Consider the following 17,032-nt stretch of genomic DNA (forward strand, 5'->3'; position numbering starts at 1 on the left):
AACAAAATAAAAGTACATGGATAAAAACCACCGCTTATGGTGGTACAATAAAGCAAAAAAAATAAAAACAGTTTAAAACATATAAAAACACTTCCAACAACCGCTGCAGCAGCACTAGTGTCCCCGAGGCTGCGTCGGTGGTGAGCGTGGGCCCCGCCCCCTGGCCTGGTGGAGAGTGGGCCTGCAGGGGGAAGAGCCCTCCCCACAAACACACGGCAGAGTGGCAGCAGCGATGTTCCGAGGCCTCCTTGGAGCCTTATATGCTGAGGTGGAGTCTGGGGCCCGCCCCCAGGCCCAAGGTGGAGAATGGGCTTGCAGGGGGAGCGGTCCTCCCCAAGACTCACCGGCAAAGCGGCAGCAGCAGTGTCCCGGGCCTCCTTGGGGTCCTTCACGCTGAGGTGGAGTATGGGCCCGTCCCCAAGCCCAAGATGGAGAATGGGCTAGCAGGGGGAAGAGCCCTCCCCACCAACGCACGGCAAAGCGGCAGCAGCAATGTTCCGAGGCCTCCGTGGAGCCTTATATGCTGAGGTGGAGTCTGGGGCCCGCCCCCAGGCCCAAGGTGGAGAATGGGCTTGCAGGGGGAGCGGTCCTCCCCAAGACTCACCGGCAAAGCGGCAGCAGCAGTGTCCCGGGCCTCCTTGGAGTCCTTCACGCTGAGGTGGAGTATGGGCCCGTCCCCAAGCCCAAGATGGAGAATGGGCTAGCAGGGGGAAGAGCCCTCCCCACCAACGCACGGCAAAGCGGCAGCAGCGATGTTCCGAGGCCTCCGTGGAGCCTTATATGCTGAGGTGGAGTCTGGGGCCCGCCCCCAGGCCCAAGGTGGAGAATGGGCTTGCAGGGGGAGCGGTCCTCCCCAAGACTCACCGGCAAAGCGGCAGCAGCAGTGTCCCGGGCCTCCTTGGAGTCCTTCACGCTGAGGTGGAGTATGGGCCCGTCCCCAAGCCCAAGATGGAGAATGGGCTAGCAGGGGGAAGAGCCCTCCCCACCAACGCACGGCAAAGCGGCAGCAGCGATCTTCTTCTAATCCCTCATTCAAAACTGATTCCAGAGGATCAGGAGATCCTTCAGAGTGCTTTTAGCTGCACAGGAGGCTGAAACCAAAAGGGAAATGGAAAGACCTCTGCACACAAGTAAATGTGCAACAGAAATGTCTCCCCAGCAGTTCTTTTGCCCAAGTGACTTGAGTTCACCACTAGTGTAGGGACTACAAAGTTTAATTTCTATATTGAAATATATACCAAAAGCAAACTTTCATTTTCAAAACACATAGGCACACGCGCGCGCACACTCTTCCTGGCCTACAACAATTAATCTGACAGGTACCTCTGCAAGTCATCTTTCAGGAATAATCTTACTGATTTTATTATAAGACACCTGAAATTATTAGAGCTGCACTGTGTCATAACCAAACATTTTCAAGACTAATTGCACATTAGCCCAACTGTCTATCACACTAACCATTAACTTTTTTTATTATTACTTCTTCAGGTGATGTCATCTAAAGTAAAAGCTGGTCTCATTTTACTCCATTTATTCAAGGTAGTGTTTCTTTTGGTTTTGATACAGTGGTTAAGGAAACTAAGGTTTTAAGCTGTAATCCTGAGCGCATTAATGAAACACAGCTCAAACGAGCCCAAGAAGAAAGGAATGCAACTGAACTACAGAGCTTGACTAGCTGTATGTTAAGGGTTTGATATGTTTGTTACAAGAAGTATCCTGTCCTAGTTTCTATAACACAAAGAATCAATTTCTATATCTTCAGACTGAACTTTACCAGACTCCACACATAACGTGTTAATTTTGTAACGGTTTCCAACTCATTTACCCTACTTATGGTTACAAAGTTCAGTAATTTGATGCTGTATGGATAGCTTTGATTTTAAAACACACAAACAAAGCCACTTAATTTCCCCCCAAAACAAATTGGAACACTCTCAGCTCCTGGAACTAAAGTTACCATAACCTAGTAAATCAGAATATAGTAACTACCTATGAATTTCAAAGGTATGTCACAAAAAACTTTGTATTTTGAACTTAAATTACTTTGCCTGACAATTCTGAATATATATTTCAGTATAGCATTGTCAACAGGATGGAAGTATTTACTAGCCCATTTCTCTCTGGAACATACACCTGCAAATTGCCTGTTTCAGTACCATCCAAGACTACAAAACAACCGAACACCTCTTCACAGAAGGAATCCCCAAATATCTATATGCAATCATATATTTGAACAAATTGTTATATTGTTTTTAGAATGTGTAAAAATGTTTTTATTGCTTTCAGAGTTTGCTGGAATACTTTGTTTTTAGAACTTGTGCTTTATTTTGTTTTTATCTTATACACCACTTACACTATAGTCTAGATTTTTTTAAATAAAACAAAAACAGTGCACAACAAAACTTCTTAAAAATCAATGTAACTTAGACCTCAAGGCTTCAATTCTAATAGATTTATAAGGAAGTACCGTATTTTTTGCTCTATAAGACTCACTTTTTCCCTCCTAAAAAGTAAGGGGAAATGTGTGTGCGTCTTATGGAGCGAATGCAGGCTGCGCAGCTATCCCAGAAGCCAGAACAGCAAGAGGGATTGCTGCTTTCACTGCGCAGAGATCCTTCTTGTTGTTCTGGCTTCTGAAATTCAGAATATTTTTTTTCTTGTTTTCCTCCTCCAAAAACTAGGTGCGTCTTATGACCTGGCGCGTCTTATAGAGCGAAAAATACGGTAATTTCTACTGGATATAGCAGAACTAATTTCCAAGTCAACATGCACAGAACTACACTGTAAAACAGGAAAAAGCACAGGAATGCTGGGGTTACAAGTATAAAAAGCAGTAAAGAAACCCCCAAAGGAAATGAATATTTGTGTATCCTTTTGGCATAACTTTGAAGAGGCAAAAAAGAGCATATAGAAAACATTGCATAGGAGCCTTTTCATCAATGATTCCTCTTCACAGGTTTTAACTGCTAATGTTAGAAAAACCTCAAGCTGCTGGCAACCATTTATCACAAAACTATGTTGGTGATTTGTAAGTTAACAAAACCCATGTCTCTTCTGCACAAGTTTACTTCCTTTAATATAAAACAGAGTTTGCTGTAAACCTAGGCAGAACTTCTTCTATGCTACCCGGAATCAACTCAGGAACATGTGAAGTAATGGCTGCTCCCTGAGTACTAGGAAACTGAATCCCACAACCCCTCAAACAGTAGGCCCCCCCCCCGGGTTTTGCAGAGCCCCCAGATGAACTCCATAAGAAAGAAGTTTCCAGGGTGGCTTTTTCCTTCTTGGCAGCTGCTACAAGTGCAAATGACTAATTAAAGTTCACTTCCATCTTCCCCTTTGAATCAGCCTCAGGGCAAGGAGAAGGTGTGTAAGAGGCAAGAGTTCTTTTCAGTGATAATGATCACAAACATAACCAACCAACAGAAGTAACCTTTAAATTTTCTTGAAAACGTACCGGGCTCAACCGTTTACAAAAATTCAGTCAGCAATGATCTGAGCATCTCTTATGAACATTTTTCTAATGTTGACGTAGTAGACTCATGCTGGAGAATATGTTGCAAGTCAGAGGCTGTGAGTCACCACCACTATGGGGTGGCAATGGAAGCCATGCAACTTGTTAATGAGAGTGCTAATCTAAGTTCAACCACATAGTGAGGCCAATGTATAGTGTTTGTTCCAGGCAAGGCCAAGTAGCTGTATGAGTTTCACAAACTTCATTAGATCTGGGAAGCAGGAATAAAGTGTTTTGTTCCCATTGACTGCATATTTAAAAGACTGGGCATAACAGGAAACACGGCAGGACAACTTCTGCATTTACCCTCTAGCATCACCACACCAGTTTCTGAATTACTTTTTTGCTCATTCAGAAAAATTCTAACAATTCCATGGATGTTTAATGAGATTCAAGGCTGCTTCCCCTTTTATAAGAATTTAGTGTAAAATTAGAAAGAAATGAGAAATTTTTGGTGCCTCGTAGAATTATACTACTTCATCATACAGGAATTTCACAGTGTGGTTATATTTATCATTTTATTCTATTCATGGAATTTATATAGGCCACCTAGTAACACAGTTATAGTAAAATATAATATTATAAAACAGCTCCAGTGAAAAAGAGCCCTGCTCAGGCCATAGAGAATTGTGGGTATCAAACATGTGAAAGGTTGCTAGGCAGCAAGTAATGTGCTGGTCATATCCCTCAACTGGGACAACTTCTATGCGCCTAGTGCAGGCATCCCCAAACTCGGTCCTCCATAAGTTTTGGGACTACAACTCCCATCATCCCTAGCTAACAGGACCAGTGGTCAGGGATGATGGAGACTGTAGTCAAAAAACATCTGGAGGGCCGAGTTTGGGGATGCCTGACCTAGTATTTGCAACCTAGGGATAAGAACCCTGAGAGGAGGGTTTTTTACAGGTCAAGATCCACAGCTGAGCAATACCTTCATTGGGACCAACCAAAATGTCAGTTCTCTACATTTCTTCATCAGGCAAGATGCTACATAGAAAGCAAGTGGAGTGGTATGTAGAAGCACCCTCATCAGACCAACGCCAATCATGTGCTCACTGCATACGTGTGGTTGGTGCATAGGCCTCTTCACACATTTGGAACAGCACTGCCTGGGGGCCAGGATGGTGCCTGATGTCACCACCATCTGGAGGTGCATGCCAGGGGATCCTTGGATCCTGACTCTTTTCGCACACTAATATACCCCATCCTGTAGAATTCTATCCATCATATTTTATCTGTACACTCAGAATGAATTTCAGGAACCAAAAAGTCTTATTGAAAAACCATCTGGCCCCAAAATGGCAACCAGACATTGGCAACTGTAACCCTGGTTTAAGGAGCCATTTGGCACATAGCTTATACCATATTTTTCGCTCCATAAGACGCACCATTTCCCTCCTAAAAAGTAAGGATGGATCCCGCTCGCTGTCTTGGCTTCTTTAGCCGCGCACAGCCTCTCCCGGCTATTTTTCCCCCCTTGATTTCCCACTCTAAAAACTAGGTGCGCCTTATGGTCCGGTGCGCCTTATGGAGCAAAAAATACGGTATATCTAAGTTTCTAACACTGATTTGGAATACAATGCCCAAACAGAGCTAAAGGAGTTTCAGATAAAGCCAGTTTTACAGGATGGATAAAAACATGAAGCAAATAAACAGTGTGTTACAATGTACAAACTTTTAAACTAGTATTCCCCTGGCACCAAAGTGACCATAAAGGCAGTGCCAGGCAAGCCTCATCAGGGAGGGCATTCTACAACTGGGTTGCCAGCACCAAGGAGGCCCACTGACTCACCGCTAGTCATTCTGCTCACTTATTTGGCAGGGGTACCAAAAGAAGGTCTGTGAAGAGGACATTAACATTCAGGTCAGTACATGTGGAAGGCAGCAATCTTTCAGGTGCCCTCTTTAATTTGGCCTCATAATGGACTGGAGCCAGTGCACTTGATAAAGCACTGGTATGAATATGATCAAAATCTCCCAGCTGCAGCTTGCAGTCATACTTTGGACGAGTTCGGTTGCAGGCTATTTTCAAAGGCAGCCCTAATTACAAAACACAGCAAGGCTTAACAAGAAGTTACTGGGGCATAGGTAACTGTGGCCAGTGTACTTCCAGCCAGGTAGAGTCACAGCAGGTATAGCAGACAAAGATGATAAAAAGGCACTCTGAGGAATAGCTGGACTTCAAAGGTAGAACTGGTCTTTTAATGTGATAGCATAATTAGCTCTTGAGCCTTACTGGGTTTTGAAATAAGGGTGTGACTTTAAGCAGCTTGAACTTATCTTAAGGAATAGCATATTGATGAGCAGCGTGTGGCAATACAAACAGGGTAGGCTTTGTTTCTATTAATGCCTTGGGTAAAAAAGAAGTGGTATATCAATCGTCTATGGAACTGGGAATGATTAATTATGACCATTGTAGCAAACATTTGCACCACTGCTTGGCGGGATGTCATGAATTACTTGCTTTTCAAACAAGTATCTTGCTATTACTAACATGCTACACTTCCAATGATTGCCTGCTCATCTGGGGTTTCCTAAAGCTAAAAACATAAAAAGTGCCTTGCTGCTATTAGCACTGCACCTAAAGTTCAAACTATAATGTTCTGCTAGATCACAGGCAGGGAACCTCCAGGTTTGGGGGAGAATCTTGGTCTGCTAGAGGGTACAATTTCACCCATGAGGTCATTTTCCCAAAAGCACCTCCCCACCAGCAGACATCACTGGCGACGTCGGCTGGTAAATGTGAGCAAAGAGCTTAATCCTGCATTGGCTGTGCAATCCTGTTCCAGCAGGATCTGGTCCGTGAAACCGAAAAGCTTCCCTACCGATGTACTAGATGGACTGCGTTTTAAAGTTCCTATACTAAAAACTGGTTGGAAATTATTTCATGGAGACAAATAGCAAACTAGGAAGCATATCATCCTCCAAGAAAATTACTTTACCCTCCAAGCAGGATGCAACAATTTCCTTTGTGGAAACAAATTTTAGTTACATTTGTATAACTTTTTCACTAATACACTGAGAAGTGACTAAACCTCGTAGCATGCTAGGAGAGGGTTGGTTAGTTAGGCTAATCAAGCTGTTCCGGGTCAACTGAGGTTGATAGACTAGTTATAATACCAAGTATCTGAAACTGAGTTTTCAACATGCAACCACAGTATTTCCTGTTATGCTAAGGCCCTGTCCAATTTACAGATTGCCTGCCTGAGCTCACACACTACTGACTAGTGTGTCTTTCTGACAGTTGCTTAAGTAGCCTTTAGGAAATCTTGGGCTCTTTGTTTTTCACTACCAAGGAAAAGCCTGTCCTTTATATTGTTGCTAAATTTATCGCAGTGTTCATGGAGCACAATGGTGGCAACAACAATCAGCTTATGAAGTAATGAAAGTTTTGTATCACACATCAAGTAGTCATTAAGGATGTGGAGTGATGGGTTCTAAATCTAAATCCCTATATCTATTTTCATACCAAGTGAGCCTCAAGAGTACTCTTACATGGAACCTGCAGGCTGCACCTGGCTTGTTGGGGGTGGGGGAGAAGTGAGCCCAAAATTTGATGCCCCTCCCCCAGCCCTCACACTGCCTTCCCAAAGCTGGGTAAGTGAGTGAGTTTTTTTGAGAAAGAGGCACAAGACTCTGGCAGGGTCCTAGAGGCCTCCTATCTCCTTCCCAAAGCTGGGGAAGTGCTAACTGAGCTTTGGGAAAGAGGAGAGAGGACTCTAGGACCCTGACAGAGCCCTCAGACTTCCTCCCCATAGCCCAGCAACTCACTTACCTGCCTTTGGGAAGGCAGCAGAAGACCAGCTGCAGGGATGGAGTGTCAAATGTTGCGGAAGGCCATGCACCTGGTCGGGCCCTGTTTCAGACCACCCCGCCCTTTAATTTTAATCAATGAGAGAATGGGGAGGACAACTCAATACAATTCAGTTCAGCATACTTCACCAGCAAGTAGCTGTTTATGAGATGAAGCTGGAACCTCACCATGCAGGCAACTGGTGTCAAGCTTTAAACAGCTTTGCTAACAAGGAAATCACTGTTCTTTTCTGTTTAAACATAAGGGAATGGTGTTGTCAGTGGAAATCATTCTACAATACTAGAAAAGGCTCATTTTGCTTCTCGGTTTAAAGAGGGAAAATACGAAAAGGAAGCTGGAGAACTGCAGGGATGACACAATAGCAAGAAAACATGAGTGGTGGGTCAAAAGAGTGTTCAAGTTACCTATCCAGATTTATATGCACTACAGAATTTTAACAATGTGTCTCTGAAATACCAGTAAGCCTACTATAAAAGGTTATCTAACTTTCAGGCTCCGAAACATATTTATGTTAGTCAACTAAAATCTGCACCAATTTCTTCCGCAGGCTTATACAGCTTGTTCTCAAAGTTTGTGCTTAGTATGTCCATAGCAGATCATTTGGCCATGCAGCACACCAGAGCAGCAAAATCATGCTGTATCCAATGAATCAGAGCAACTTCATGAAAGTATAGATGTAAACTTAAAATGAACAGGGTCACCACTGGTCTGACATTTGATCTGCCATGCTCAGTGTGGCTTTTAATTTTTTGAACAACTTCTCATTTATTGTATCAATTTTCCTTAGAGGCACCTAAGGCAATGTCACAATTAAAAGCACACACAAAGTGGTCCTTTGTACAAGTGTTAAATAACGTTCATACATGTTCAGAATTCTAGTTTTGCCTGTTTCAATCAGGTTAAATTTTAGTATTACAGAACCCTACTCTAGACAGTCTGATTACAGAGTATATAAAGCTGACATTACTGTGCATATGAAAAGACAAAATTTCTAGCTTGTGCTAAACTCACGTAGACTTTTGTACAGGAGAGGCAGTAGCCTGGACCAACATTTATAATTTAGCATACAAGTTGCACAATTGGATGTTTTCATAGACTTCAAGTTTGGAAAACAGTGCTCCATGTGTTATGCATTTGACTAACATATTTTGTCAAAAGCTAAACCAAGTTTTAGTTTGGGTGACACATACATTCTCTCAATTACACATACCTTAGAAGTCTAACGTTTAAAGACAGCTTCCTCTGTTAAGTATTTCTGGTAATTAGTTTGCCACCACCGATGACTGTTCATGTTTCACGTACTTGCTCCCAGTGTCACACATACTGAAGCAGAATTTCAGCCTATTTTCTCCAATGCTCTAGCTTGCCTGCCACTTAAGGCCCATACAAGCCATGCACATCCGTTCTGTGCAAGCATGTATTTATAAATAAATCATGATTGTCAAAGATCCTCATGCCACTCTTCCCAGCCTGCATTTCCCATTTTGTAACTCTGGATTCCATCTTGGTGTAGCAACAGTTTCAGCAGTCAAGTGATTTAAGCACGATGACCCAACACTTGCATTTACACAGAGCAGCTCTCAAAGAGTAAAACTATAGCAATCCGAACAGCAGATGAATTTTTGTTTAACTATGACTTGAAGGTGTAACAAGAAGCCAAAGAAGGGAAACTTTAGACTTCTCCCTACAAACATCTACTCCCACCAAACTATATAGCAAACCTCAAAATACATTTTTAACAAGGCATGGGGTTAGCCAGTGAAAGTAAAAAACAAAACAGTAGGCTAATACAATCTGTTTGCATGAGCCTAATCAGCTCTTTTGAGGGACGCAGGTGGCGCTGTGGGTTAAAGCCTCAGCGCCTAGGACTTGCCGATCGAAAGGTCGGCGGTTCGAATCCCTGCAGCGGGGTGCGCTCCCGCTGCTCGGTCCCAGCGCCTGCCAACCTAGCAGTTCGAAAGCACCTCCGGGTGCAAGTAGATAAATAGGGACTGCTTACCAGCGGGAAGGTAAACGGCGTTTCCGTGTGCGGCTCTGGCTCGCCAGAGCAGCGATGTCACGCTGGCCACGTGACCCGGAAGTGTCTCCGGACAGCGCTGGCCCCTGGCCTCTTAAGTGAGATGGGCGCACAACCCCAGAGTCTGTCAAGACTGGCCCGTACGGGCAGGGGTACCTTTACCTTTACCTTTAATCAGCTCTTTGGATCTCAAACAAAATTTTGAAATCACATAATATTCACTGCATTATTCACTTTTACTTGTTTTATTTTGCCAGCTCCATAAAAAAAAGATATTCATACTACAGTCATACCTTGGAAGTCAAACAAAATCCATCCCGGAAGTCCGTTCAACTTCCAAAACGTTCGGAAACCAAAGCTCCTGCAGCCAATCGGAAGCCATGGAAGCCCCATTGGACATTCAGCTTCCAAAAATAGTTCGCAAACCACAACAGTCACTTCTGGGTTTGTGGCGTTCGGAAGCCAAAACATTCGAGAACTAAGCTGTTCGGAAACCAAAGTATGACTGTACTTTGCTTTACTTAAGCCACAGTAATATAGGAAGCTGTACTTTGCCACAAACCCAGAAGTGACTGTACTTTGCTTTACTTAAGCCACAGTAATATAGGAAGCTGCCTTATACCAAGCCAGACCATTGGTCCATCTAGCTCAGTATTGTCTATGCTGATTGGACCTGGTTCTGCAGGGTTTCAAGCACAGAGGAATTTTCAGTCCTACTGGAAATGCCAGGGATTGAATCTGCATACAAAGCAGATGTTCTGAGCTACAGTCCTTCACAAATAACTCTTACATTTTAAATTTCCAACAAAACAAAACGAATTGCACCCATGTACTTCTGTTGTTTACAGCCAAATTTGGCCTCCATCACAGAGCCTGAATCAAACAATACCCCCGCTACCTAGTCAGCAATGTTAGAAATATATAATCGCTAAATGGTACCTTACAGATGGGTTATAGTTGCTGCAATTTTTAAATGCATTTTTAAATGCACTTATTATTTATTAATTGTTATTATCATTATCAGCAGCAGCAGCATTTCTGCACCGCTTTATCTTTTAAAGAACAAATCTCAAAGTGGTTTACAACACACTAAAAGATCAAATAAAATAATCCAGAATAAAACAAATTCAAGCTTCAATTAAAATATTTCAGATCCTTCTCTAAGTGACATTTTGCTTTCCCCAGTCACCAACCAGGCACCCAGAGATCTCCATGCGGTTACAATTGCATACGCATTAGTCGCAAAATTCTCCTGACTTATTTCTAACACTGGTAGTCACCATAGCTCCTGCACTGATAGAATAGATAGCCATTGCTCACTTTAAGGGTTGAAGAGGCTTCCAATGTTTCTCAAGTAGGAAAAAATAATTCTCGGTATCAACAGGATAAAGCAGACATCTGGAAAAAGGAACAATATATTTGGAAAGAGGGATAAAATCTCAGTTGCTGTATTTCATTGGAAACAATTAATAGTCCAGCAGCATTGAACCAGGAAGTATTCATTAAAATATCCTCAACCATAAACCATAACGTAAGAGCCCAAACCTTTTTTAAACTCTCCGATTTGAAGCCAAGTAAAACAAGCAACTTTTAGTGACTTTGCTTGTACCAGAGTTTTGGGTCAATACCATGTAATATTACTGCTATTTAACAAAATCAGTACTCTTTATCACCTAAGATTTAAAATAAAAGCTAAAATGGTTAGTAAAAGTAACCATTATTCTATTATCAAGAATTGTCCTAAATATTTTGTGTTATCTCTCCTGCAGTTTAGCACCAGTAATTTTCCAGGAAATTCTTTAATTCAGGACAGGGATGAGAGGAAGTGCCGGTTTGGGAGGAAAATATAAGACAGAAGTTAAGAGTTAGGAGCAATTACAGGAATAAATAAAATTTCTCAATGAAGGCATTAAGAGCTTCTGCATCACCAAATTCTTCCTAAAATAGGGAACTAATACAGACAGCTAATATGTGTATTTAACAGGAAACCTGTAATTCTACAGGTACACCTTCTCCCAACACTTGTGATGTACTCACCGAAGAATTTCTGCCTGGCATCTATAAATGTGTGGAGCTCCATCACAGCATTATGAAGTGAATATCCAGTCAGAAATTCTACAAGTACAGCTTTCCCAAACACTTACTACAAATGCATCTGAATAATTTCTACCTGGACATGTATCTTTTCCCACACATGTACACATCAGCCCAATGTCTACCTGAAAGACCAAAACACAACATTAACTAGCCTCACTTAGTATAAACTGGGCGTGTAGAACATAACACAACAAAAACTGTTTTAATTTTATAAAGAATAGAATTTATAAAGATAGCCACTGCAGTGTAGTAGTTAAAAGTGTTGGTCTGGGAAGACCAGGATTCAAATCTGCACTCAGCAAAGAAGCACACAGTCTCTTAGCTTAACCTACCTGACAGGGTTGTTGTAAGGGTAAAAGGGAGCAGGAGAACCACCATGTAGGCCAACTAGAGGAAAGGCTTCTTAGAGGAAAGGTGGCAAGAAGCTCTAGGATATACTGTTAGTAGATCTAAAAGAACCTTAAAGGGAGAAATAACTATTTTTTGCCACAGAGAGCAAATCGTAGACACAACTATTGAAGATTTGGGTTTAGCCCCTCAGTTATGCTTATGGTGAGATTTCTTTGAACATCTTTTTCTGATTTGGTTACTCTGCATTTTTCACTTAACAAATTAACCCCAAATAGGCATAATGTAAATTTTAGGTGATGTCCTATATTTCTAAATGATGGGCTGTCATATTGCTTCCTTTCCTTTTCCCATCAGTTTCTCATGTTCAATTACAAGTTGCTTGGTCAGAGAGTTGCAGGTATAGGTTTCTCAAAATTTAATCGAATTCAACCAACAGTAGCCACCACGGCGTTCCATGTTCACTCAGGCAAGTGCAAATGTAAGGGGCCAAACCCTCAACAGATGCATTATTTAGGCAATATGGTATGGTATCCTATGATTCATTTGGAGTTGGATGGCTTTCAGTGACAGAGGAGTGGACCCGTCTCAGATCCGTTTATTCACTGGACTAGAAACATGGGAGTCTATGCAACTGAGGCTACCGTTCCAGGTTATAAGTACCCACCTGGCAACCAATCATATCCACAAAGGATTATATGAGTTGGAAGGGACCTTGGAGGTCATTTACTCTAACCCTCTCCTAGCGCAGGATAGCCACAAGGGAAGCAAATGCAGCCAGATGGGCAGGGTATAAATAATAAATTCTATTCTAAATTCTATTCTTAACCCTTCTGTTCTGTACATCTCCTACACATGGGCTGGTTTTACAATCCTGAAACAAAAATCCTGTATGGTAGGCTAATATTTCTGAGAAGTGCAGAATGAGAAAAAAGGAAAGCACTTTTTTCCTAATTACCTATGAGTTTATGGCATAGGAAGGAGTCAGGCTTTACTGCTTTGTAACTGTATGCGAAATATATGGGGTTAGGGCAAAGGGTCGTGTCCAAGTTAAGTCATACTCAGAGGTGTCCTACTGAAATTAGCAGACATAATTTAAGACACATTAATTCCAATTACTCAGCTGAACACAACTCTAGAGTAGAGTTCTCCATGATATTGTAGCGTTAGTATCATTGTCCCCTTAGAAAACTCTTGTCTTTAAAGTAACTAAGGAAGTACAACGTATATGAAAGATTAGACAATACTTTATGTAAGTAATGCATAATTCTCTTCCTTAAGTCTCATTGTAATTCTGTCATTCATCATAATCTTATTCTCAGAAGGGGGAAAAACTTGAGAAAAGAGATATAGCACTCACAAATTTTATGAAAAGGTACAGTAAGTATGCATACATCAGAAATGATTTTCTATTCTTAAATGGTGTATCTACTTTTTTACAAAACTAGGGCTCAAAACTTTCTAAGGAAAGTACAGCCTGTGAAGTAATATTTCATATCAAGCAGTGTTCTGGTGACTCATTTAAAGGGAAATTCCACTCTGCACATGTTCAAATGTAATTTTGTTCATGGTTTGAATATTACAGAGCTGAGCCCTGCCACAGAAAAGTATTGCCACAATGCTGCTCTCAATCTGGAGTACACAATATTATGTTGCTTCTGCCACATTATACTGGCATCAGCACAACAGCAATCTTCGTCCTGACCATTCTCTCACTTAAACTACCTAAAAGAAATATGCATCAAAATGCTTTATCTGTGGCAGGGGCTCGGACCTGATGATCTTCAGAGTCCTGGCCACTAACAACCATCCAGCTTGAAGGTAGTGAAGCCTGAAAGATGACAATAAAAGGGTACCATACCATATCTATATTGCCTAATGTGTCTTAATGGTGTGGCCCTTAACAGCCATACTTTCCCAGCATTTTGGTGTTTGCATGAATATAAACACAAATTAAACCAAAAGATTGTCAACTGATTTTGTTTTTTTAAGGGGGGTGTGCAAAAAATGAGATCTGTCCATGCTTCAGAACAAGTGTTTACTACTTAAGTCCAACAGTTAGATAGCTTATCAGCTTTACATTACAGAGGGTGGGGATGATGATGATGATGATAATAATAATAATAATGGTAATAAATAATAATAATAACAACAACAACAGATAAGCAGATGTTTTACATTAAAATGAAGGGTTTTTTTTCCCCAAAGATACTCAGAAAGCCTCTAGGTTCCACTGAAAAGTTTAAAGAGAGCAGCAGCCATGGAGACACAAGGAAGAGACAAGTAAGAATTGTATTGAAGTGGTTTGCAAATGTCTTTGAAATGATGCCTCATGTAGTCTCCCTTCTCTGAACAGACTAAAGGCTTTTAGTACAAATTTGTTTAGTCTTCTGATGAAGTCCAACAAAACCAGACCATATGAGCCACAAACCAAGAGCTAAAATATTCAGGCTTCACCTTCTGTATCTCAAGGTTGCCAAAATTCAATCTCGCTGTCCCTGCAGCTTTGGTCCTGAACCAAAATTCTGGCCTTGTGATAGAAGGATCTATTTCATAAACTTTCACAATTGATAGAAAGCAGAGAATTTGTATATAGGCAGTCCAACACAAAGGCTAAATCCAGCCTGAGTGGCACTAAAATCAAAGGGACATAAGTAAAGTCATTATTAATTTGTCCCAGATTTCATTGAGAACAAAATGAAACCAACTTAGTCTGGATCCACCCCATGATGCAAATGAAAGATGTTTACACCAAAACAGGAAATCCTTTATATACCTTGGAAAAAAATCTAGTTTACTCTCTATGAGCCGCATTCAACATACTGTCTATGTACTATGTATTTGCAAGCTAGATTGTGACTGCAACCATGCTACTGTCCAAAAAGCATTTTAACAAAGTACTCTGTTAGTATATCTATACACAAAAGCTGAAATCACAACTCCCAACAACCTCAAATCAGTAACCAGTTGACTAGGCATTTGCATAAAGTTTACTTTCAGCAAATGTCTGTAGGTTATGGAAGAGAAACAAGTAGCCCATCAATATCTGGAAGACTACAACTCCCAGCAATCCAAGTCACCATTGCCAATGATCAGGGATGAGAGTTGTGGCAGGCCACAGGTTTCTTGATCACAGTGGTCAAAGTTATTATGCAAAACTGTTATTGAAATGAATAGCATCCAGCAACACAGACCTAAGTTGCCACCTGAAATGGCTAAATTTTAGAAACTAGAGTGAAACCAGAAATGGTGTAACAGGAAACCTATCAGAGTGGCTATTAAATGGCTCTGTTATTACAGCTCTTATACAGTACACAGTATCCTCAGCAGCAAAAGGCTGAGCTGGTTGTGCAGTGATGAAAGTTGGCAGGAATGGAGCAGTTATGAAGTATCAATATAACATAAGAGTTCCAAAACTCATTTCACTCTTAGGTTAGGATAAATGGCACAAAAAGTATGGCACTTGCAAGAAAAAGAAAAGCAGCAGCAGCACACAATCCACTTCATTGCAGTGAGTACACGGAACTGACATATTTCCTCAGTCCATCAGGAAGGCTCAGACTCCCACCTTCTTAGTTACTGAACTTCAGACCCAGACGATCTCACACCATGTTTTCAAATGCAGAGCTATGGAGAGCCAACCATTTAGACACAAGACCCCCTAGATCTCTCGCGTTCAACTGAACTGCAGCAAACTCACTGCCTGCTTTAAAGTTCGGCAAAAGTCGCCAAATGATCAAAATCACGCTGAGAAAGCAGTGGAAAGCCACCCTCCTGTCACACTTAAAAAATACCCATTGCAAGTTACGGAAGAAGGGCGTGTGTGTTTGAATTCCTAACTTTAGATAAGGGTGTGAGTCAAGGAGGACTATGGCGGTGGGGCTTTGGGGGGAGCTTGAGGAAACGAAGCGAGGGGGAGCTTTAGCTTGCCGCTTGGGGCGGGTCCCCAGTGGGGGTGGGGTGTCCTCCGTTTTCGGACAGCCTGGGATCAACTTAAAAGGGCGATCTCTCCCTCCTTCTCTCCACCCCCCCCCCACACCAAATCCGAGGGTGTAGGAGGGAGAAGGAAACGAAACGAAACACGTGAAGATGCCGCCGCCGCCGGGCCCGGCGCTTCCCTGCCGGCGACCAGGCCGAAGCCGACGCAGTGCGGAGCTCCCGGCAGGAGCAAGGCCACGAAACCGGGGCCAGTTCCCTGCAGCGGCCAGCCCCGCCCCCCACCGCGAGCGGCCTCGGGTGAGAAAATGGCGGCGGCTCGGGGCGGTGACGGGAGGAAGCGGCGGCCCTGCTGCTGCTGCTGCCGCCGCTAGACTGCTACTGAACGCGGCCTCCACTCACCTGTCAAGCCAACAGCCAGCAAGGCCCCGGCGGGCCGGGAGGGATCGCGCTCGGAGGCCGGCCTGAGGGATCCTTCGCTGCCGCCGCCGCCGCCGCTGCTGCTTCTCCTCCTCTCGGCCTCCGTCTTCGTCTCCCGCCGCCGCCGCCGCCTCCTTCTCGTTCTTCCTCCGCCGCCGCCGCCGCTGCCGAATCCCAGGAAGGGGTGAGAGAGAGAGAGAGAGAAAGAGAAAGACGGAGAGAGAGGGCGGCGGGGGGCGGCAGCGGGGCCCAGGCGGGGGAGGAGGAGGAGTGGCGGCGGCGGCGGGGAGGAGGAGGAGCGACAAGCGGGGAGGGAAGGGAGCGGAGAGGCGGGAGGAGGAAGAGAGAGCGGCGGCGGCGGCGGCGGGTGTCCGGGCCCCGGGGCTTCTGGGCGCCAAGAAGCAGCGGAGACAATTCGCTCGCATATGAGAGGGAGAGACAGAGAGAGAGAGAGAGAGAGAGAGAGAGACGGAGCGCGAGGGAAAGAGAGAGAGAGAGCGCCAGGGAGACCCACGAGCCCCGCTTCCGGCTCCGGGCGGAAGTCCCTCCCCCGGCGGCGGAAGATATTGGTCGACGCCTGGAGACTCGCCCCCTCTCCCCCCCCCTCCCCGAAAAACGCCTCGCGCGCTATCTCCTCCCCTCCGCTCAGGCGAAAGAGAGAGGCTGTGGGAAGGGGGAGGGAGGGAGAGAGGGAGGGGTGGAAATAGGCCGGTAACCTTCTCCGCGTGTGATTGGCCCGGAGGCAGGGACGGCGCGCGGGGCGCGGCGTGACGTGAAGCGAGCCGCGCGGAGAGCGAGCGGGTGACGTCAGTGCCCCTTTCATGAGTTGAGAGCGAAGGTGGGGGCCGGGAGGAGGAATTCGCAGAAGGCTCTAGTAGCGGTTAGC

General features: G+C 43.8%; 1 protein-coding gene across 1 annotated transcript in view; it reads right to left on the reverse strand.

The window, feature by feature from the left end:
* Positions 1 to 16,764, reverse strand: part of LARP4B (La ribonucleoprotein 4B) — a 65,977-nt gene extending 49,213 nt beyond the window's left edge. The window contains exon 1 of the mRNA XM_079946744.1: positions 16,129 to 16,764. The gene's annotated coding sequence lies outside the window, so the exon portion shown is untranslated. The remainder of the gene's footprint in view (positions 1 to 16,128) is intronic.
* Positions 16,765 to 17,032: the final 268 nt, after the last annotated feature.

Source organism: Podarcis cretensis (genome assembly GCF_951804945.1).
Source record: "Podarcis cretensis genome assembly, chromosome: 12".
NCBI lineage: Eukaryota > Metazoa > Chordata > Lepidosauria > Squamata > Lacertidae > Podarcis > Podarcis cretensis.